Source organism: Zeus faber (genome assembly GCF_960531495.2).
Source record: "Zeus faber genome assembly, chromosome: 17".
Lineage (NCBI taxonomy): Eukaryota > Metazoa > Chordata > Actinopteri > Zeiformes > Zeidae > Zeus > Zeus faber.
The window spans coordinates 10,954,674-10,972,990 of record NC_137204.1 but is presented as its reverse complement, the minus strand read 5'-3'; the positions used below and the strand labels follow the sequence as shown (position 1 = coordinate 10,972,990).

The 18,317-nt window shown below is 43.9% G+C and overlaps 1 pseudogene across 1 annotated transcript; it reads right to left on the bottom strand.

The window, feature by feature from the left end:
* Nucleotides 1-60: 60 nt before the first annotated feature.
* On the bottom strand, nt 61-13,400 carry LOC307242937 (protein NLRC3-like; annotated as a pseudogene). The gene is made up of 10 exons: nt 13,349-13,400; nt 11,723-11,879; nt 6,534-6,650; nt 6,211-6,286; nt 5,841-6,072; nt 3,215-4,997; nt 2,916-3,090; nt 693-866; nt 234-501; nt 61-111 (listed from the first exon to the last, which is right to left on the bottom strand). The product of its transcript is annotated as a protein NLRC3-like (transcript).
* Between the last annotated feature and the right edge of the window lie 4,917 nt (nt 13,401-18,317).

Genomic DNA, 18,317 nt, shown 5'->3' with positions numbered 1-18,317 from the left:
GTGGATGGACTTTCCATCTAAATAGTTGATAAATAGTAATGAATCAAACTAAACAGACACTTACACTTCCTCAGCCCTGGTTTCAGCCTCCACGCTCCACCCTGCTCCACCCTGGGAAGAACAGTCAGGGCAGAACGTTCTCTTAGATCAGGGAAACATGGACATTAAGAAGCTCCCGTATCCATCGTTTCCCATCATACATCAGTCATAAGTGCTGCCTAACAACAAAGCACGTTCCCCAGCATCCCAGTATGATTGACCACATGGTTGTAGAGCGTCCTCCTTGTAGAAGAGCTTGTCAGGGAGTGTCCGCTGGTCTCTCCATACCTGAGAGTGTCCAGTCTCCAGCGTGGGTCCTCCAGGCCAGCAGAGAGCAGCCTCACTCCTGCCTCTCCTGGGTGGTTGTCGCTCAGGTCCAGCTCTCTCAGACGGGACGGGTTGGAGCTCAGAGCCAAGGCCAGAGAAGCAAAGCCCTCCTCTGTGACCAGACAGCCTGACAAGCTGCAAAGACAGCATGAAGCACAGGTGTCAACACCAAGAAGACAGTTACTACGGCAACAGGAACTGCTGTGGCCATGAAATTAAAATGAAGGATTTTTTTTTAATATTTGAACATATTTTCACAATGAGTTAAATGTAAATGTATCATTATTCATGATCCCAGTTGGTTCCAGAGGTTGAGTAACACTGACCTGAGAGTGTCCAGTGCACAGTGTGGACTCCCCAGTCCAGCAGAGAGCAGCTTCACTCCTGAATCCTGCAGATCATTGTTGCTCAGGTCCAGCTCTCTCAGACGAGAGGAGTTGGAGCTGAGAAGTGAGGCCAGAGCTTCACAGCTTCTCTCTGACAGATTACAGCCTCTCAGCCTGCACACCGACATGCACACGCACATGTTAGGAACTTAAATCTTAATAGAATGTTTTGTTTTTAGATTGTACATTCAATAATATATAACAGAATTAATAATATGACATCTATAAAGACATGATTGTGAGAATGGACTCATGGTTCTATGATTTGGCTTCAGAACACCTGGAATATGCAGCTTCACATTAGGAGGTGAAAAATAGATTATGCTCTAACCTACAGTTAATTTATCTTACTTAAGAGTAAGAAAGCAGTGATCAGTCAGATCAAAGTATATTCACAATGTGTATGGATGTACAAATGACACTGTGAGTTAGCTCCCTCTTCAGGCTGCTGGAGGAACTAGGAACACACCTGAACCCATTTCAGTTCAGGTGTGGCTGCATTGGGAGCAGTGAGAACACACACATACAGATACTCAGAGCTCCTTGGTTTGAATTATAGACTTATTTTGTTTTACAATCTTGGTTATGGAATAAAAGCATTGATTACCTTTATATTTAAACTACTCTAGACATTCAGTTTATTTGACTTATTTTTGGGTTACAATGAACATGGTGCGTCAAGACAAATCACCATTCAGTCCCCACAGTGGTTATTATAAGAACATTGCATGGGAAATTAACAATTGAAGATAACGATGATGTTGTGGTTAATTATCAACCCCCACATGAAAAGAAACTGATTGGATGTTATACTATACCACCAATACTCAAGGTATATGTATCAATAAACCTTTTAAAATGTATGCTATAAAGCCCAAAAAAGGGAAGTAATGAAATAACATTAATTTATCTTCTACAAAAACAGGCCAAAGAAACAAAACCAAATAAAGCTGAAAAAAGAGAAAGAGACCAAGCTCATATGCCCATACATGACAGGGGTTCCAAGAACCCGCAGAAAAAAACTTTCTTCCAGAAAAAGGAGAAGCTGCCTGGTAACAGGACTATGAGCTGTGACTGGTCCACACCCCACAAAAACTGTGATTGGTTCTTAAAAAACCAACCCCCCCGAAAAAGAAAATCCATCGAAAGTGGGCTGTGATTAGTTTACACCCCACAAAGAATATAATTGGTTACTTGAAAACCACCCCCGAAAAGGAGAAAATCCCTAGTAACCCTATGTAATCCCTAGTAAGACTATGATTGGGTCCCGATGCTGAAAGGGGCAGAACATGTAATTGGAGAAGTGTACATCTCTGGATATAAGAAAGTCCAAAATGTTTGGTTAGTAAGTTGGACTTAAGAGTCTCTCTCACTGTTTGTTGTTGTATTTGACTCTCACTCTTTGTTCAGCTCCACTGTTTTTTTTTTCAAGTTTTTTGAAATTGATAGAAAGGTCGTCCGGAGATCCAGACTTTTCACTAGCCCAGGTCTGGACATTTTTTGGTCACGACAATGACACCTTTGTTTTATTTCAATTTCACGTATCTTCTACTACCAAAACTACCAATTATCCTTTGTCATGGATAATTGGTAGTTTTGACATTGTCTGTTTTGCTGTTCTTAATTCCATGTCTATCTTCCTCACTCTGTGCCTATTGCTCTCCTAGCCATCCTGGAGGGAGGATCCCTCTTCCAAGTCCCTTTTCAAGGTTCCTTTATGTTTCTGTCTGGGATTCTGGGAATTTGTTCTTATCCTTAATTTAGGGTTGGGGGCGTCGTCATCTGACTCTCCTTTGAATGTGAGGATATAAAGGTCTGTGAGAATGTAACTGTGATGGGGGATGTCACTCCTTGGAATGCTGTTCAATTACTTATTCTTGTTTGGAAAAAGGCTGTGGTTAAATTAAACCAGCTATCTAATAGATCATGGAATAAATAAATAGTTTTAACAAATAATGATTACTCCGATATGATTATTATATTCTTTAATGCTATTATTAAGAATAAAAATGTTGATTTATAATGGATCTATTGTTTCTAATAAAGTTGTTTTACCTATATTTAATCATGTAAATTTATAAAATTCTTTACAATTGTACACAAATATGTACATAAATGTCAACATGATTAAAAACATTTAGATCGAGGTTGGGTAACACTGACCTGAGAGTGTCCAGTGCACAGTGTGGACTCCCCAGTCCAGCAGAGAGCAGCTTCACTCCTGAATCCTGCAGATGATTGCTACTCAAGTCCAGCTCTCTCAGACTAGAGCAGTTGGAGCCGAGAACTGAGACCAGAGCTTCACAGCCTTCTCTCTGACAAATAACAGCCTCTCAGCCTACACACCAACATGCACAAGAATTAATACATAGTTTGATATCAGATATACAATGACATTTATGTAAAATATGTCATTAGATGTCAAACAGCGTACAGTTAATGTATGTTATATGTGCACCTACATAGATATTTTGGAGGCTTTGACCACAGGCAGCAGCCTCTGAAGAGCCTCCTCTGAAGCAGAGTATTTCTCAAGGTCAAACACTTCCAGCTCCTCTTCTTATGACAGTAAAATGAAGACCAGAGCCGACCACTGAGCAGGGGAGAGGTTCACTGTGGAGAGACTTCCTGATCTAAGTTGATGTTGGACCTCCTCCACTAGAGAACGGTCATTCAGCTCATTCAGACAGTGGAAAAGGTTGATGCTTCTTTCTGGAGAGAGATTCTCACTGAACTTCCCCTTGATGTAGCGCACTGTTTCCTGATTGGTCACTGAGGTACTTCCGGTCTGTTCCAGCAGGCCTGTTAGGAGCAGCTGATTGGTCTCCAGTGAAAGGCCCAATAGGAAGCGAAGGAACAAGTCCAGGTGTCCATTGACACTCTGCAAGGCCTTGTCCACAGCATTCTGGTGGAGGGATTGTAAGGCAGATAGCTTTGATGTTGGCTGTGATTCTGACAACAGATTGACACCAGTGCTGGTGAATATCAGAAAGACATAAACAGCAGCCAGAAACTCTTGGACGCTCAGATGGACAAAGCAGAACACCTTGTCCTGGTAAAGCCCACACTCCTCTTTAAAGATCTGGGTGAAGACTCCTGAGTACACTGAGGCTGCTCTGACATCAATGCCACACTCTGCCAGGTCTGCTTCATAGAAGATCAGGTTTCCTTTCTCCAGCTGCTTAAATGCCAGTTTTCCCAGGGACAGAATGATCTTCCTGCTCTCTGTATTCCAGTGTGGATCTGTCCCAGATCCTCCATGATACTTGACATTCCCCTGTATGGACTGAACCAGCAGGAAGTGGATGTACATCTCAGTCAGGGTCTTCGGCATCTCTTCTCTCTGGGCTGTTGTCAGGACGTGATCCAGAACTGTAGCAGTGATCCAACAGAAGACTGGGATGTGACACATGATGTGGAGGCTGCGTGATGCCTTGATGTGGGAGATGATGGTGTCAGCCTGCTCCTCCTCTCTGAATCTCTTCCTGAAGTATTCCTCCTTCTGTGGGTCGCTGAAGCCTCTCACCTCTGTCGCCATGTACACACACTCAGGAGGGATCTGATTGGCTGCTGCAGGTCGTGTGGTTATCCATATGCGAGCAGAGGGAAGCAGGTTGCCCTTGATGAGGTTTGTCAGCAGAACGTCCACTGAGGTGGACGCTGTGACATCAGTCCACATCTCATTGTTCTGGAAGTCCAGGAGAAGTCGACACTCATCCAGACCGTCCAAGATTAACACAACTTGGAACTTGTCGTAGCTGCAGATTCCTGAGTCTTTGGTTTCAATAAAGAAGTGATGAATAAGTTCCACCAAACTGAACTGTTTCCCTTTCAGCAAGTTCAGCTCTCTGAAGGTGAATAGAAATGTGAAGTGTATGTCCTGGTTGGCTTTGTCTTCAGCCCAGTCCAGAGTGAACTGGTGTGTTAACACTGTTTTACCAATGCCAGCCACGCCCGTTGTCATCAGTGTTCTGATTGGTTGATCTTGTCCAGGTAAGGGTTTAAAGATGTCTTGACATTTGATTGCTGTTTCTTGTGTCACTGTTTTCCTGGAAGCTGCTTCAATCAGTCTGACCTCATGTTCCTGGTTGACCTCCTCACCCCCTCCCTCTGTGATGTAGAGCTCTGTGTAGATCTGGTTCAGAAGTGTTGGCTGTCCTGCTTTAGCAATTCCCTCGTACAAACACTGGAACTTCTCCTTCATATGAGACTTCAGTTTACGCCGGCAGACAGGAGCAAGATTTACTGAATGAACAAACAACAGAGAACATCAATGAGTAGATTTTAAGGTCAGTGAGAGTAATGTCAATAAGTTCCCATCTCCATGTTGTCTATTTATCTTATTACTGGTGGTTGAAAAATCCGACTGGCAGTTTGTGCAGTTCAATGTGGAACTGTTGTGTAGGAAAGCTCCTCGAGTGTCTATTGGACTGCCTCCAATCTCCTGGATGGTCTCTGAGCTACTTGACTGTCTCCTAGGACCTACACTGTCTCATGGACTCTCCCTGACCTCCAGACCAGGGGTCAGCAAATTGCAGACCACCGGCCAAAATCCGAGATCCAGGCCGGTATCGTTTGGCCCCCAAAACATTTAAGATATTTTCCTTTTGAATGAATTAAAGTTATATTCAAACATGGTCTCGTGAGAGCCAGACCTTGCACATATAATTTGTGCTCTGAGGTTGGTCCTCTGTGATTCCTCTCAGCCCTTCCAGCCATGTGACAGACCAATCAGAGACGGCCATTGTTCGAGGATGCAGGTTTGTTGGTGAGTCAAGGCATGTCATGGATTAAAATCAAATGCTTGCAAATCAAATGGACTGCAAAGACCTCTCAAGAAAGACTGGTGGAACCAGGGAAATTTATGCATTGTCAACAATATAAAGACAAAAAGTTTTCAGAAATATCCCCATAGGTAAAACCATTTTACTCTGATACCGGCCCGCCAATCAACACTGCAGAGATAAACTGGCCCGTAATGTAAACTAATTGCCAACCTCTGTCCAAGACCGTCTCCTAACTCCAATAGTGTCCCCTAAACTCTCTGAGTGGAATGTTCCTTTAAATGTGTGAATCACAGTCTCTTACTGTTTTGCAGAGAGTCAGCCACATCCTCCTGCTTCATCCTCCTCAGGAAGTGCAGTGTGATGTTCACAACTGCCTCTCTGGCGCTCTTCCTCTGCTCCTCTTCCTCACCGTCCACCTCTTCATCCTCTTCCTCCCTCTGCCTTTCTGAGCATTGTGGGTCATCTGGACTCAGAACCCTCCGGAGCCTCTTCAGCTCCTCCTTCACAAAGGTGACCATGTTGTCCTCCAGCAGCTGGAACAGAAGAACATCAGTGAGAACTTTACTGTCCTGGATTCACATCCCACTGGTATGAAGAGGAAGCATGGAGACCATCAGCACCACAACACATGCTGCTTCATGTCATTTGGAGCTTGTTGGACATTTACACACCAGGAATAAGGAGTCCAGGTCTGTTTGATGCTGCTGTCCAGACTGACCACTGGTGACCTCTGACCTCTGCTGGTCTCTGTGGAGAACACACACACAGACACGCACACTGACACAGTTAGAGGTAATATTTTCTCGAAATATGCATCTTCATCATCTGTTTGAAAGTCCTACCTCTTCTCAATACAGGGGCGGCCATCTTTTAAGTCAGTAAAAAAATTGTGTGACTGATCACTCTTTATGGAGACACAGCTGGGTTGGTCCAGAAACTAGGATTTGAGGATGTTTAGCTGTTTTATTTGATCAACTATTTGTTAAATCCTCACCTCTGCTCCGTAGACCGATCTCCATCTTGAAACCGAAAAGGTGGATCCATAGATTGGTCACTCTTGATGGAGACCCCACTGGGTGCAGGACCCTCTGGACTCTCCTGCTGCTCTGGGCTTCAACACAACACACACAGAGCTTTTCCTCAGACTAATGAAGGTGTAGTGACATCACTTTTGGACTCTGAGATGGACAACAGTCCTAGACGCTCAGAGATCCTCATCTTACCTCTTAGCTTTGCTCGGGCCGCCATGTTCCCCAGACAGAGTTGTTTTAGAGGTGGGACGCCCCTCCTCAGACACATTCATGGCAGACTGCAGACCTTGACATAAAGACACCAACATACTGTCTAGGGCTGCACGACTAATCATAAAATAAATTCAAAATTGCATTTTCAATCATTCCATCTATACAATCTCATTTCTAAATGACGACGATTCTGATGAAATTGCATTAGCGTCAAATGGAGATCAGTTGCATTAAAACACTCCTTCCTACTCCCCTACACATTCGTGTCATGCTGCATTCACGTATTAACTTCTTTGCTTCGGAACAATCTCAGTTGTGTTGTCAATCAAATATATTCAACAAAATTATTTTGTGTCTGTTATAAGATTCATACAAGTAATAAACTGGAGTTGCAACTCAAATAATCACCGGACCAACCGCGCCACCAGACGCTATACTACCATGTGCAAATGTCTATCGTCTTCCACGCTACAAGCTGCAGCAAACAGCCTCCATGCAAATAATAAATAGAAAAACAACTTTTATATCAATCCAGGGTTTTTATTTCAGCCATTTAATTGTGATATTCCAGAGAAAACAGCATCTACACCTGCTCCGTCACTCCTTACAACTCTGGAAGACATGCACAGTAAAGTCAGCTCCTCGCTTTCTCCATAAAACTATGTAACATCCGCATGTGATTTCCATCGTGGAGGCAAAAATATACATATATTTATTATTTATAATAAATATTTATTTATTATATTTATGATTTTTTTTGAATATTTATATAAAATGTTTAACAAATACTTGAAGTCAGTTTTTATATTCCCTTTGTGCAGCTTGATTTCATGAAAAAGCATTTTTCAGAGAAAGAAGTTACTTGAGAAAAGGTTTTGTATTTTTTCTTTTTGTTATTGCAGTTTTTCACAATAAATATTGTAAAATTATTCCTGTAATATGTGGTATATTTCCTAATAATCCAGTTTAGGGGACGGTAATAGCTGCCATGCAGCCGCTTGAGCGATTCAGCTCATTGCCGCCATTTTTGGAATGGGCAAGACTGTAAACATACACAAGTAAACCGGGGAGCTGCGGTGTTTCTAGATCAAAAGCACTATAACGTTTACATTTCTCAACCCATTTCAATTAGTGTTTTTATTTTCAAGGATTTATGATCTACATGGAGTAGATTGCTCCACCGTCCACCATTTAATGGCAGACATTTAACAGGCTGTTTAACAAATTTTATTTTGTTAATTTTATTAATTTATATAATTTATTATTTTGTTTATTTTATTTTATTTTATTTTACTTTTTATTTTTTCCTAGGACATATTGTGTGCTATCACCGGGTGCGTTGCATTACATTTCACTGCATATATGTATGGAAGTATGTATATGTATGTGACAAATTAAAATCTTGAATCTTGAAATGGTTGCACATCGATTGACCCACTTCCTGTGACGCACTGCTCTAAATCCATCTTCTTCCCGGCATTGTACCCGGTGGCAGTCCCAATGCATCTGATATGGAGGCTTAAAGTGAACCAATCTAAACGCTGATGGTGTCGTTATTCTAAAGCCATTACACTGTGCAATCAACATTTACTTCATAATGACAAGTAAAAGATAAAAACATGTCTATTGCTAATTTAAGAAAGAGTGCAATGAATGTTTTTTTTATTGAAAGTATAAGAATCATGATCTCAATTCTTGGGAGAAAAATGGTGATTGACATTTGTCCTAGCTGCTGACATAGTGATGTTCAACATGTCTTTTTTTTTTACCTGCTTATTCCAGTGGGAGGTGGCTGGCTCCCTCACTTTGCCGTGAGCAGGAAGCAGAAGGAACTCACTCACTGTGTTTGTTTCCAACGGGCTTGTGACACTTTTTACAACTTCATTTGCAGTGTAATAAAAACACACTGAGCTGTTTGAAGGCTTCATTCAAGTAGAAATAACATGACGTCATCCTGCCCGCCTCACACCAAACATCTTCTCTTCTTTAAAAATATGTCACGTTTCCAGGAAAATGGGTGTGTTTTAAATAGTGTTTAAGCGTCTTCTATCTCTGTCTCCAGACCATGGGATTGGGACAGATAAGCAGACAAAAGAAAAGCACGACGGGGATCAGCTCGCCTAGCTCGTGTCAAGTTGGGGAAATACACCTTCCAGTATCTCATGCTAATTATCTTAGCTCAATGCATGACTGCAGAGGGGATCGGCTAGCTTAGCGCTTGTCAAGTTAGGGAAATACACCTTCCAGTTTCTCCTGCTAACTAGCTTAGCTCAATGCATGGCCGCAGAGGGGATCGGCTAGCCTAGCTCCTGTCAAGTTAGGGGAATACACCTTCCAGTATCTCACGCTGACTAGCTTAGCTCAAGTCATGGCGGCAGAGGGCATCGGCTAGCCTAGCTCCTGTCAAGTTAGGGGAATACAGCTTCCAGTATCTAATGCTAACTAGCTTAGCTCAATGCATGGCCGCAGAGGGGATCGGCTCGCCTAGCTCCTGTCAAGTTAGGGAAATACACCTTCCAGTATCTCATGCTAATTATCTTAGCTCAATGCATGACTGCAGAAGGGATCGGCTTGCTTAGCGCTTGTCAAGTTAGGGAAATACACCTTCCAGTATCTCCTGCTAACTAGCTTAGGTCAATGCATGGCCGCAGAGGGGATCGGCTAGCCTAGCTCCTGTCAAGTTAGGGAAATACACCTTCCACTATCGCACGCTAACTAGCTTAGCTCAATGCATTGCCGCAGAGGGGATCGGCTAGCCTAGCTCTTGTGAAGTCCGTGAAATACACCTTCCAGGATCACATGATAACTAGCTTAATCCTATGCTTCATAGCTCAATGCATGGCCGCAGAGGGGATCGTTTCCACCTGGCATGTGTCTTGGGTGATCCGATCACAAGTGGACAGCTCTAAGTCCGTCTGTTCACACCTGGCATTAGAATCTGTCTCCACACGTGTGATCAGATCTCACATCTTCGCTCTTATTGGGAATCAAAACAACGTCATCTCCATCTGCAAAGAGAAGTGATTTTTTTTTTTTTAAGAAAACTAGAAGTCGCCCAAACATAGTGCAACAGTATGATATGAATAATAATCATAACATGCCAGAGCATTTCATGTACAGTTTGGATGCAACATCCCTTGTTGACTGAAGGTACCTGTTGCAGGTATTTAGCTTCACGCTGACACAGTTGACTTATCCTGTCCATCAGACTGATATCCAGCCCCAGTTTTGGTATTTATGTCCCTGATGACATGCTGAGCTGCCGGAACACATCAACACACATTCAACTTGTTGAACGTTTTGGTTCTATTCCAAACCGACAAATTAAAAGTAAAAATACAAACAAATGTTGAAGAAAACAACAACAAAACTACAACAAAGGACAACAAACAACAACATATAACATAAAAAATACACGCTACAATGTTTTTTCTGTGTATATAATATCTTAAAAATATAAGTTAAAAATACAATATATATATTAATATTATATAATATTATATTTATATAATATACCATAATATATGTTTATGTGATTTTACATGTGAAAACACAGAACAAAAAAACATTGCGATAAACAACACAAATACATGTGAAATATCAAATGTTCTTTCTTATCGCACGTGGTTTGTTCTAATATCGTACATTCACACAAACAACCCAAAATACCAACACTAGGTGAGCCCTGTTTACTTTCTACAGTCTGGCTTAACGTCTCCATGACAACAACAATCAATGGTCCATCTCTTGAGAAGGGCTTCCTGGGCCAGGACTTCCAGGCCCAGGCGAGAAGGAGCATTAGGATGTCCAACACGAGCATGGAGCTGGAAGCCTGCTCGGAGGATCTTATCCACAGCCACACAAAGAACAATCAATGTCGGCTTTGCTTCCTCTCGCAGTTTGACCACACGACTGTTTGGAGACACTGACATTTTGGAAATTGAGCAACCAGCACCGGTAGAATGAACTATAACCACATCCTCCAGAGTAGAGTCAACTGCAAGCAGAGCATGACATGCAGAGGAGCAGATATACAGTATGTTTACTGACACCTGCAAATATTAGGGATGGACATTTTCTTTTTTTTTGGCGGTCGACGACAAACAAGAATTTCAGTCGATTAGTCGACTAGTCGTGCGGTCATCACCCCCTCCCCCAACATAGACCATTAACTGCTTGTTAAAACAGTTTCCAGTACATAAATAATACGAAAGGCCAAACGAGTCTCAACAGAGATCACGGTGGTAGAGCCGTGGTCAGACAGCTTCACCCCACACCACCAGCACCACCTCTACTACTGTTCTCAAACTGGGTCAAATAACACCACCACCACCATTGTCTTGTACAAGCACGTTCTTCCGTGCGCTACGCTCCTTTGAGCCCGGGCGGAGTTTCTCGTGACGCGTGGGCTGCACTTATTAATCATGAATAGTTTCTCAGAAGTGGACGTCGCTGCCCGAGTCGACGACTCATGCCCATCCCACCTAAACATATAACTTGTAATGACTTTTATACGCTGCAGTTATCTGACCTAAACACCACAAGGGGAGACGTCAACATGAAGTAAAGCTGCTCCTCTCACAGTTGTCATTCCCTCAGGTGGTTCGGCCCTGACCGGCCCCAGTGGAGACACTGGTTCTTCTGTCCCGTCTCGCACCAGCGCCGGTGCCGCCGTGACCGGTGCAGGAACCGCTCGCGGATGAGCGGCAGCCGACAATGCTGGAGAGAAGGATGGGACATTGTCAGAGCGGCGCGACTCCACAGATGTAGACGTACATATAAGATGCAGATGATCTCCAGTCTGCCGCTGCATGTCAGTACAGTATAATCCAGAGAAAGCTCTCAAGCGCTTTCTCCGTGTTTCTCTGTGTGACTCCGGGTCGTTGAGGTGCGTCGGTGAGCGATGCGCGTGTTCAAACGTCGAATTCAAGGCCGGTACCTTATGGCAATGATCGGCAGAACCGCCGTGACGCTGGAAAGGATGAAGACGAAGCCCGGCAGCCGGTCCAGGGTGTACTGGTACATCTTGGTGTAGGCGGGGGTGTACGCCAAACTGGCAACCTTAATGGCCAGCTGCAGAGAGGTGAGTGTGATGCCTGGAGAGGAGCAGAAGGTCATCATACATAACTTTATTTGTACGGCTCAGGGCTTACACCGTGCTTCGTGGGGCGTGAAGGAAAAGGGAGAAAATGGAACTACCGACAAATCAAATGGAGGAGAGAGGTGAAGACTGAGCACGGCACTTGGGCCTTTAGCCATTAAAGTGTCAGATCGTGATTTCGCGAACGCAATAATTAATGCAAATTTGCGGCAAAAGCAGTTTTTTCTTTTGTTATTTTGTTCTTTGTGTTTAGACAAAAAATGTGCGTACTAAAATACTTCCAGTTGTTTGTCTGATATGCAGATATATATATATATATATTATCTGAGGAAGCGGTGACACTGTACTGTACGAAATACTCCATCGGGACTTCATAAACCAATCTAGAGGATTCAGCTATTATTCAGTCATTTTCTTTGACTTATTCAGACCTGGAAAGATCTGGTCTGTAATGATGTGAATTTGGTACTGCGTTGGTACCATTGACCTTGGTAACTACACGACACTGTGCTTCAGCTGCTGCTCAACTTCACAAAAGGGTTGCACGGCTTTTGCGGCCGCTAACTCGCCGCGAATAAGACAAAATGCGACCGTGTAACTCCCAAAGCACCCGCCAGCAGTGAAATGCGCTGTCACGCGAATAAGTGTCTTGGTGCACCGGCGCTATTTGCACGTGTTTGCACGTGTTTGCACGTGTTGTTGTTGGTGGCACGGTGGCGCAGTGCATTGCACTGCTGCCTCACAGCAAGAAGGTCCTGGGCTCGATTCCCACCTGGGGCGCTGTTGGCACCGCGCTCCGGCGGGTTATCTCCCAAATAGGAGCCTTTCTGTGTGGAGTTTGCATGTTCTCCCTGTGCTCACATGGGGTTTCCTCCACCTCACGTCAGTAAGGACCCCCACCAAAAACATGCACACATCATCGTCTGACCAGCGATGGACACTTATCACCTGGTCTCCGGGCGCGTCCACATATGCTACCCACTGCTCCTGGCTGTGGCCCCGGAGGAAGGACAAGCCAGGATGGGTCAAATGCAGAGGAACCATTTCACCGGCCACCATCCCAAGCGTGTGTTGTGTGACAAATGAAGACTCTTTCTTTCTTTCTGTTGGCCCCTTTCTCTGCAAATGAGCCTCATTGCAAAAAAACACCGGCGCTAATAGCCAACCCCAGTTCGAGGGAAATGACCCTCTGCATAAGCTGGTGGTCCAGTAACTGTGCCATCAAGCACAGTGTGGGTGTCCTCGCTCTGCTGCGTGTGGCCGTTTCCTGTTTCTCCAAATAAAAGCAGTGTGTTTTTATTCTTATAGACGTATTTATTTTGCTCCTTCTCCAAATTGAACAAAAAAGTGTGTGTCCCGTGTCCAATCCCCCCTCCCTCCTGATGCACGGATGGAAGCTGTAGAAGTAAAGTAAACTTATTTAAGATAAGAAGTGAAGTGAAGCGACACGCATCCCTCACTCACCGTACGAGGATCCCCGCACCTGCTGTGACAGCAGGGGGCCAGTGGTCGGCATCGGAATAAGAGGGAACAGAGTCAGGGAACGAGCTGAAACCACAATGAAATACGCTGCTACCATCTACGCACTATCTGCCCGGACCGGCGGTTCCCAACCGGTGGCTCCCGGTCCAAAGCTGGGTCGCCGGGTTCTTTTGGAGTCCACGTCCACGTTGTCAAGGCAAAGAAATTCAGTGGTTTAATGTTTGAAAAGAGGTCGGAAATAACACATCATAACACATGTACACACGCTAGACAAAGTTATAATGATCTAGCACTATGCTAACTAGTGACCGGGTGGCAGTTAGTCCACAGTTATGGATGATTCAGAACATTCCAAAATAAAACTGAAGGTTTTCTTGGACTTCTTTGGCTTTGAAAAGATCACAACCTGACCAGCCGACATCCTCACTCTGGTATTCAATGGCACCGATGAGAGAAATTCTACTTATTGTGTGAAACTCTGGACAAAGGTTTAGTCTAAAAGGCCTCGTGTTGGTCTACAGTATCGCAGCATTACTCCTAAAAGAGTGAATGATATTAACGTCTATGACCTGTGAAGCCACACTCCAGATAAAGGCCACAAACCCCGATCTGAGCCTGGAATTCAAATGCCACAACACAATTTTTGAGGCATTTCTTTCCCCTGCCTCCCGCCACACACACATACCGTCACCTCATATATTGCTCTGAGCAGTTACAGTAGGATCAGTGTTACTATTATAGTGATACTATTACTTTACACAGTAATGTGATTTATTAATTTACACAGTCATAATATTCCAGTTGCTCCCAAAAAACAACCTGTTTCAACTTTCCTCTTAGAGTACTCTTAGAGTACTCTTATATCCGTATTCGGGGAAATCCCATTTGGTCGTCACCTGGTCTGGTTGGGTATATCTGCTCTACTTCATGACAAACACATCACGTGATCCCACAGGACGGCTGCACACACGGCCCTGCCCCGGAGCTACGTACGTAAAGAATGAAAACATAAAGAGAGAGAGACTGGGGATCGGTGTCGTGGATAAAGCAGCTCCAGACGATGCTGCCTGGTGAGGCGTGCGGGCAAGGTTCCCAGGCCGAGCGCATTAAAGGGCAAACCTGGTGTTGAATGGCTTCTTCTGAAAGCTACGGTTGAAGACCATTCATTCATCCCGTTGAAGGAGACACACGTCGTCTCTTCAAACGCCAGCAAATCACATGACATCATTTACGATTTAGTCCAAAGTGACGGCAAACCAAACATGTTAGTGGACGACAGCACGGTGCAGCCCGGCAGAGAACACCTGCAATAGCGACGGTACACGGCATTTACCGTCAAACTATTTTAACTTTTTGCCGTCCTCTGCGACCACATTACAGCCGGGTGTCACGTAGGCGAGGAGCCGACTCTACTGCGCATGTCCGCTGCGGCTGCCTGCCGGTCTGGGGTTTTGCACTGTGGTGACGGAGCCGTTTTCTCTGGAATATGGCACTTAAGTGGCGTAAATAAAGATCCTGGAATGATATAAAAGTTGTTTTTCTCTATTAATTAATTGCACGGAGGCTGCTTGGTGCATGTAGCTAGAAAGCAGACGGAAGATTTGAACGCGGTGGCGCACGTGGCGTGGACGGTCCAGTGATTGGGGTGCGGCTCCAGGTTATTACTTGTATAATAATATAATTAAATATGAATCATTAATACCGGTCATAAAAGAAGGGCTACCATCGCCAGTGGAAACCAGGTGATCAGCACTTTACACATGGTAAAGTGTAAAATGTACAGTTAAAAATGTGCAAAAAGAAGAAGGTGCAGAAGTGGATATCCGTGTTTTGAGGTCAGATTACAGAGAGGGGGTGTCTGACCCTCTGAGGGAGGCGTTGTAGAGATTGATGCCCACAGGCAGGAACGATTTCCTGTGGTGCTCTGTGGTGCATCTGGGTAAGAGGAGTCTTCTGCTGAAGGTGCTCCTCTGCTGGGCCAGTGTGTCGTAGAGAGGGTGTGAGACATTGTCCAAGATGGACTGAAGCCTGGACAGCATCCTCCTCTCTGCCACAGTCATCAGGGTGTCCAGCTCCTCTCCTATGACATCACCGAACAAATGCAGAGACTTTTTTCTCCTTGTACTTTACTTCAGTTCAGTGAACATTTCCAGATTTTGAGTCTAAGATTCACTCTTTTCACTCCCAGGTCATTTAAAGGATTTGTTCGCTACAGACGAGTCGTGCATGAGTCGTGCATCACTAACTACTAGTAGTTAAATAACAGTGATCACAGTTGTATGTGTTTTTGACATTCTTCGTACTACACTACTACTACTATCCACTCACTCACATACCAACTCACACATATGTGCAATAATATCCATGCAGTAAAACTGCACAAACAAGGAGAGGAATTTATATATTATGCTCATTATAATGTTACGTATATTTTGTCTTTTAAAGATTTGACGATTTATTTGGTTTTTTGGCAATTTGTAGCCCCCTCCCTATTAATGTGTTTGTTTATTTATTTTAGTCATTTACTTCTACTATCAACAATAATACTCATTATGTCTTGAACTTCATGATTATTTATTCTCTTGTGTATGTTCTCACTTCCTCTTACTGTTTCATACTCAAAACGCTGATTTGGATGTTTGTTCAATTAATTGTTTAAAAAAAATCTAAAATCTCTTTCTCTCTCTCTCTCTCTCTATAATAAATAAAATGTACCAGTATGTAGGGGGCGTCCAGCTGGGGGAGCTGTGTGTCCCTCCCCCAAGGAGCACGGCCATCTTTACTTCATCACACAGTGCGTGAATGATGCTGAGTCTTTATTCTTTAGTCTATATTTAGCAAAGTCTGATGTTTTTGTATTGTTGATGGTGCAGTAGAAAATGCAACTGTCTCTACCTCACCTGTCCTACACTGACCACACCTGTCCTACACTGACCACACCTGTCCTACACTGACCAAACCTGTCCTACACAGGCCTGTCCTACACTGACCACAACTGTCCTACGCTGACCTCACCTGTCCTACAATGACCACACCCATCCTTCAATGACCACACCTGTTCTACACTGCCCTCACTTGTCCTACAATGACCACACCTGTCCTACACTGACCTCACCTGTCCTACAATGACCACACCTGTCCTACACTAACCACACCTGTTCTACACTGACCTCACTTGTCCTACAATGACCACACCTTTCCTACAATGACCACACCTGTTCTACACTGACCTCACCTGTCCTACAATGACCACACCTGTCCATTCACTGACCACACCTCTCCTACACTGACCAAACCTGTCCTACACTGACCACACCTGTCCTACACTGACCCCACCTGTCCTGCACTGGCCTGTCCTACACTGACCACGCCTGTCCTACACTGACCACACTTGTCCTACAATGACCACACCTGTCCTACAATGACCACACCTGTCCTACACTGACCACACCTGTCCTATACTGACCACGCCTGTCCTTCAATGACCACACCTGTCATACAATGACCTCACCTGTCCTACACTGACCACATAATCTTTGCTCTTTTGTATTTTTGTGTCTGCCTTTTTCAATGTCTGGACTGTGGTCACTGAGGACATACTTGGATCTGTCTCTGCTTCATCTCTGACAGTAAAGAGATATTCTGCCAGTTCATCTTTAAGGGTGAGATAGCAATGAAGTTCTGGTCTGAGATGGAACAATGTTGGTTGGTCAGTAAGTCTCATGACCAGCTGACTGAAGGGATTCTTTTTGGGGTTCCGTTCTCGGGTTTGCAGTGTTTCAAATTGCACTGTATCTTGGGGACTTAATTTAAGATGCATCCAAAAAGGTATGGGTATCTTCTGAATGTTTATTATTAAAAATATATTATATATTTATATATATAAAAATATATAAAATTATATTGAAAGTTTCTTCTAATTGCATTAAAGGCTCTACAGGCCTTCTCTTTCAGTGCATTCACTGCCGGACCAAAGTTTCCAGAGGCACTGAGGTCATCATAGGACAGGGTGTGTTCTGGTGCGGTGTTTCCGAGGGTGAACATGTGTCTGTTTTCCTGAGATCTGGGCTTTTTCTGGAAGATCATTATTTTGGATTTCTTTAAGTTTACTGGCAGGGCCCAGTTGTGGCAGTATTGCTCAAGCGGATCCAGAGGCTCCTGCAGACTCTACTCTGTGGGTGACAGCAACACCAGGTCGTCTGCATAGAGCAGGAATTTTACTTCCTTGTTGTTTAGTGTGTGACCTGCATAGAGCAGGAATTTTACTTCCTTGTTGTTTAGGGTGTGACCTGCAGGGCTGAAGATTGTTCCAACACCACTAGTTTATTAATGTAGATTCAAGATTCAAGATTTTTATTCATCACATGCATACAGGTATGCAGTGAAATGCAAAGTGGCAGTGCCTACAGAGACAGTGCACCGTATCAAATAAAATAATCTAAAAACAGAAATAGAACTAGAACTACAGGAACAAAAAAAAAAAATTCTGCGCAAAATAAATATAATCAAGTCAAAATCAAGTCAGTACATCCAAAGAAAATTATTACAATCTGTTTCCAAAAAGAAGTGTGTGTATATATATATATATGTGTGTGTGTGTGTGTGTGTGTGTGTGTGTGTGTGTGTGTGTGTGTATATATATTTATATATATAAATATATACTGTACATCTGAAGTGTGCAACCAATAGAAGAGGAGTAGCAGCAGTAGCATGTGTGTAGGTGTGTAATGTGTTGTATGTGTATACACGTTATAGTTACAGTGTCAGTCCTGATGGCTCGTGGAAAGAAACTCAGTCTCAGTCTTTCTGTTTTGGCTGCATGACAGCGAAGGCATTTGCCTGACCGCAGCAGCTAGAACAGTCGGTTGTTGGGGTGGTGAGGAACCTTCATGATCCTGCAGGCTCTGGTTCTGCACCTCCTGGTGTACAAGTCCTGGAGGGGGGTGGGGGG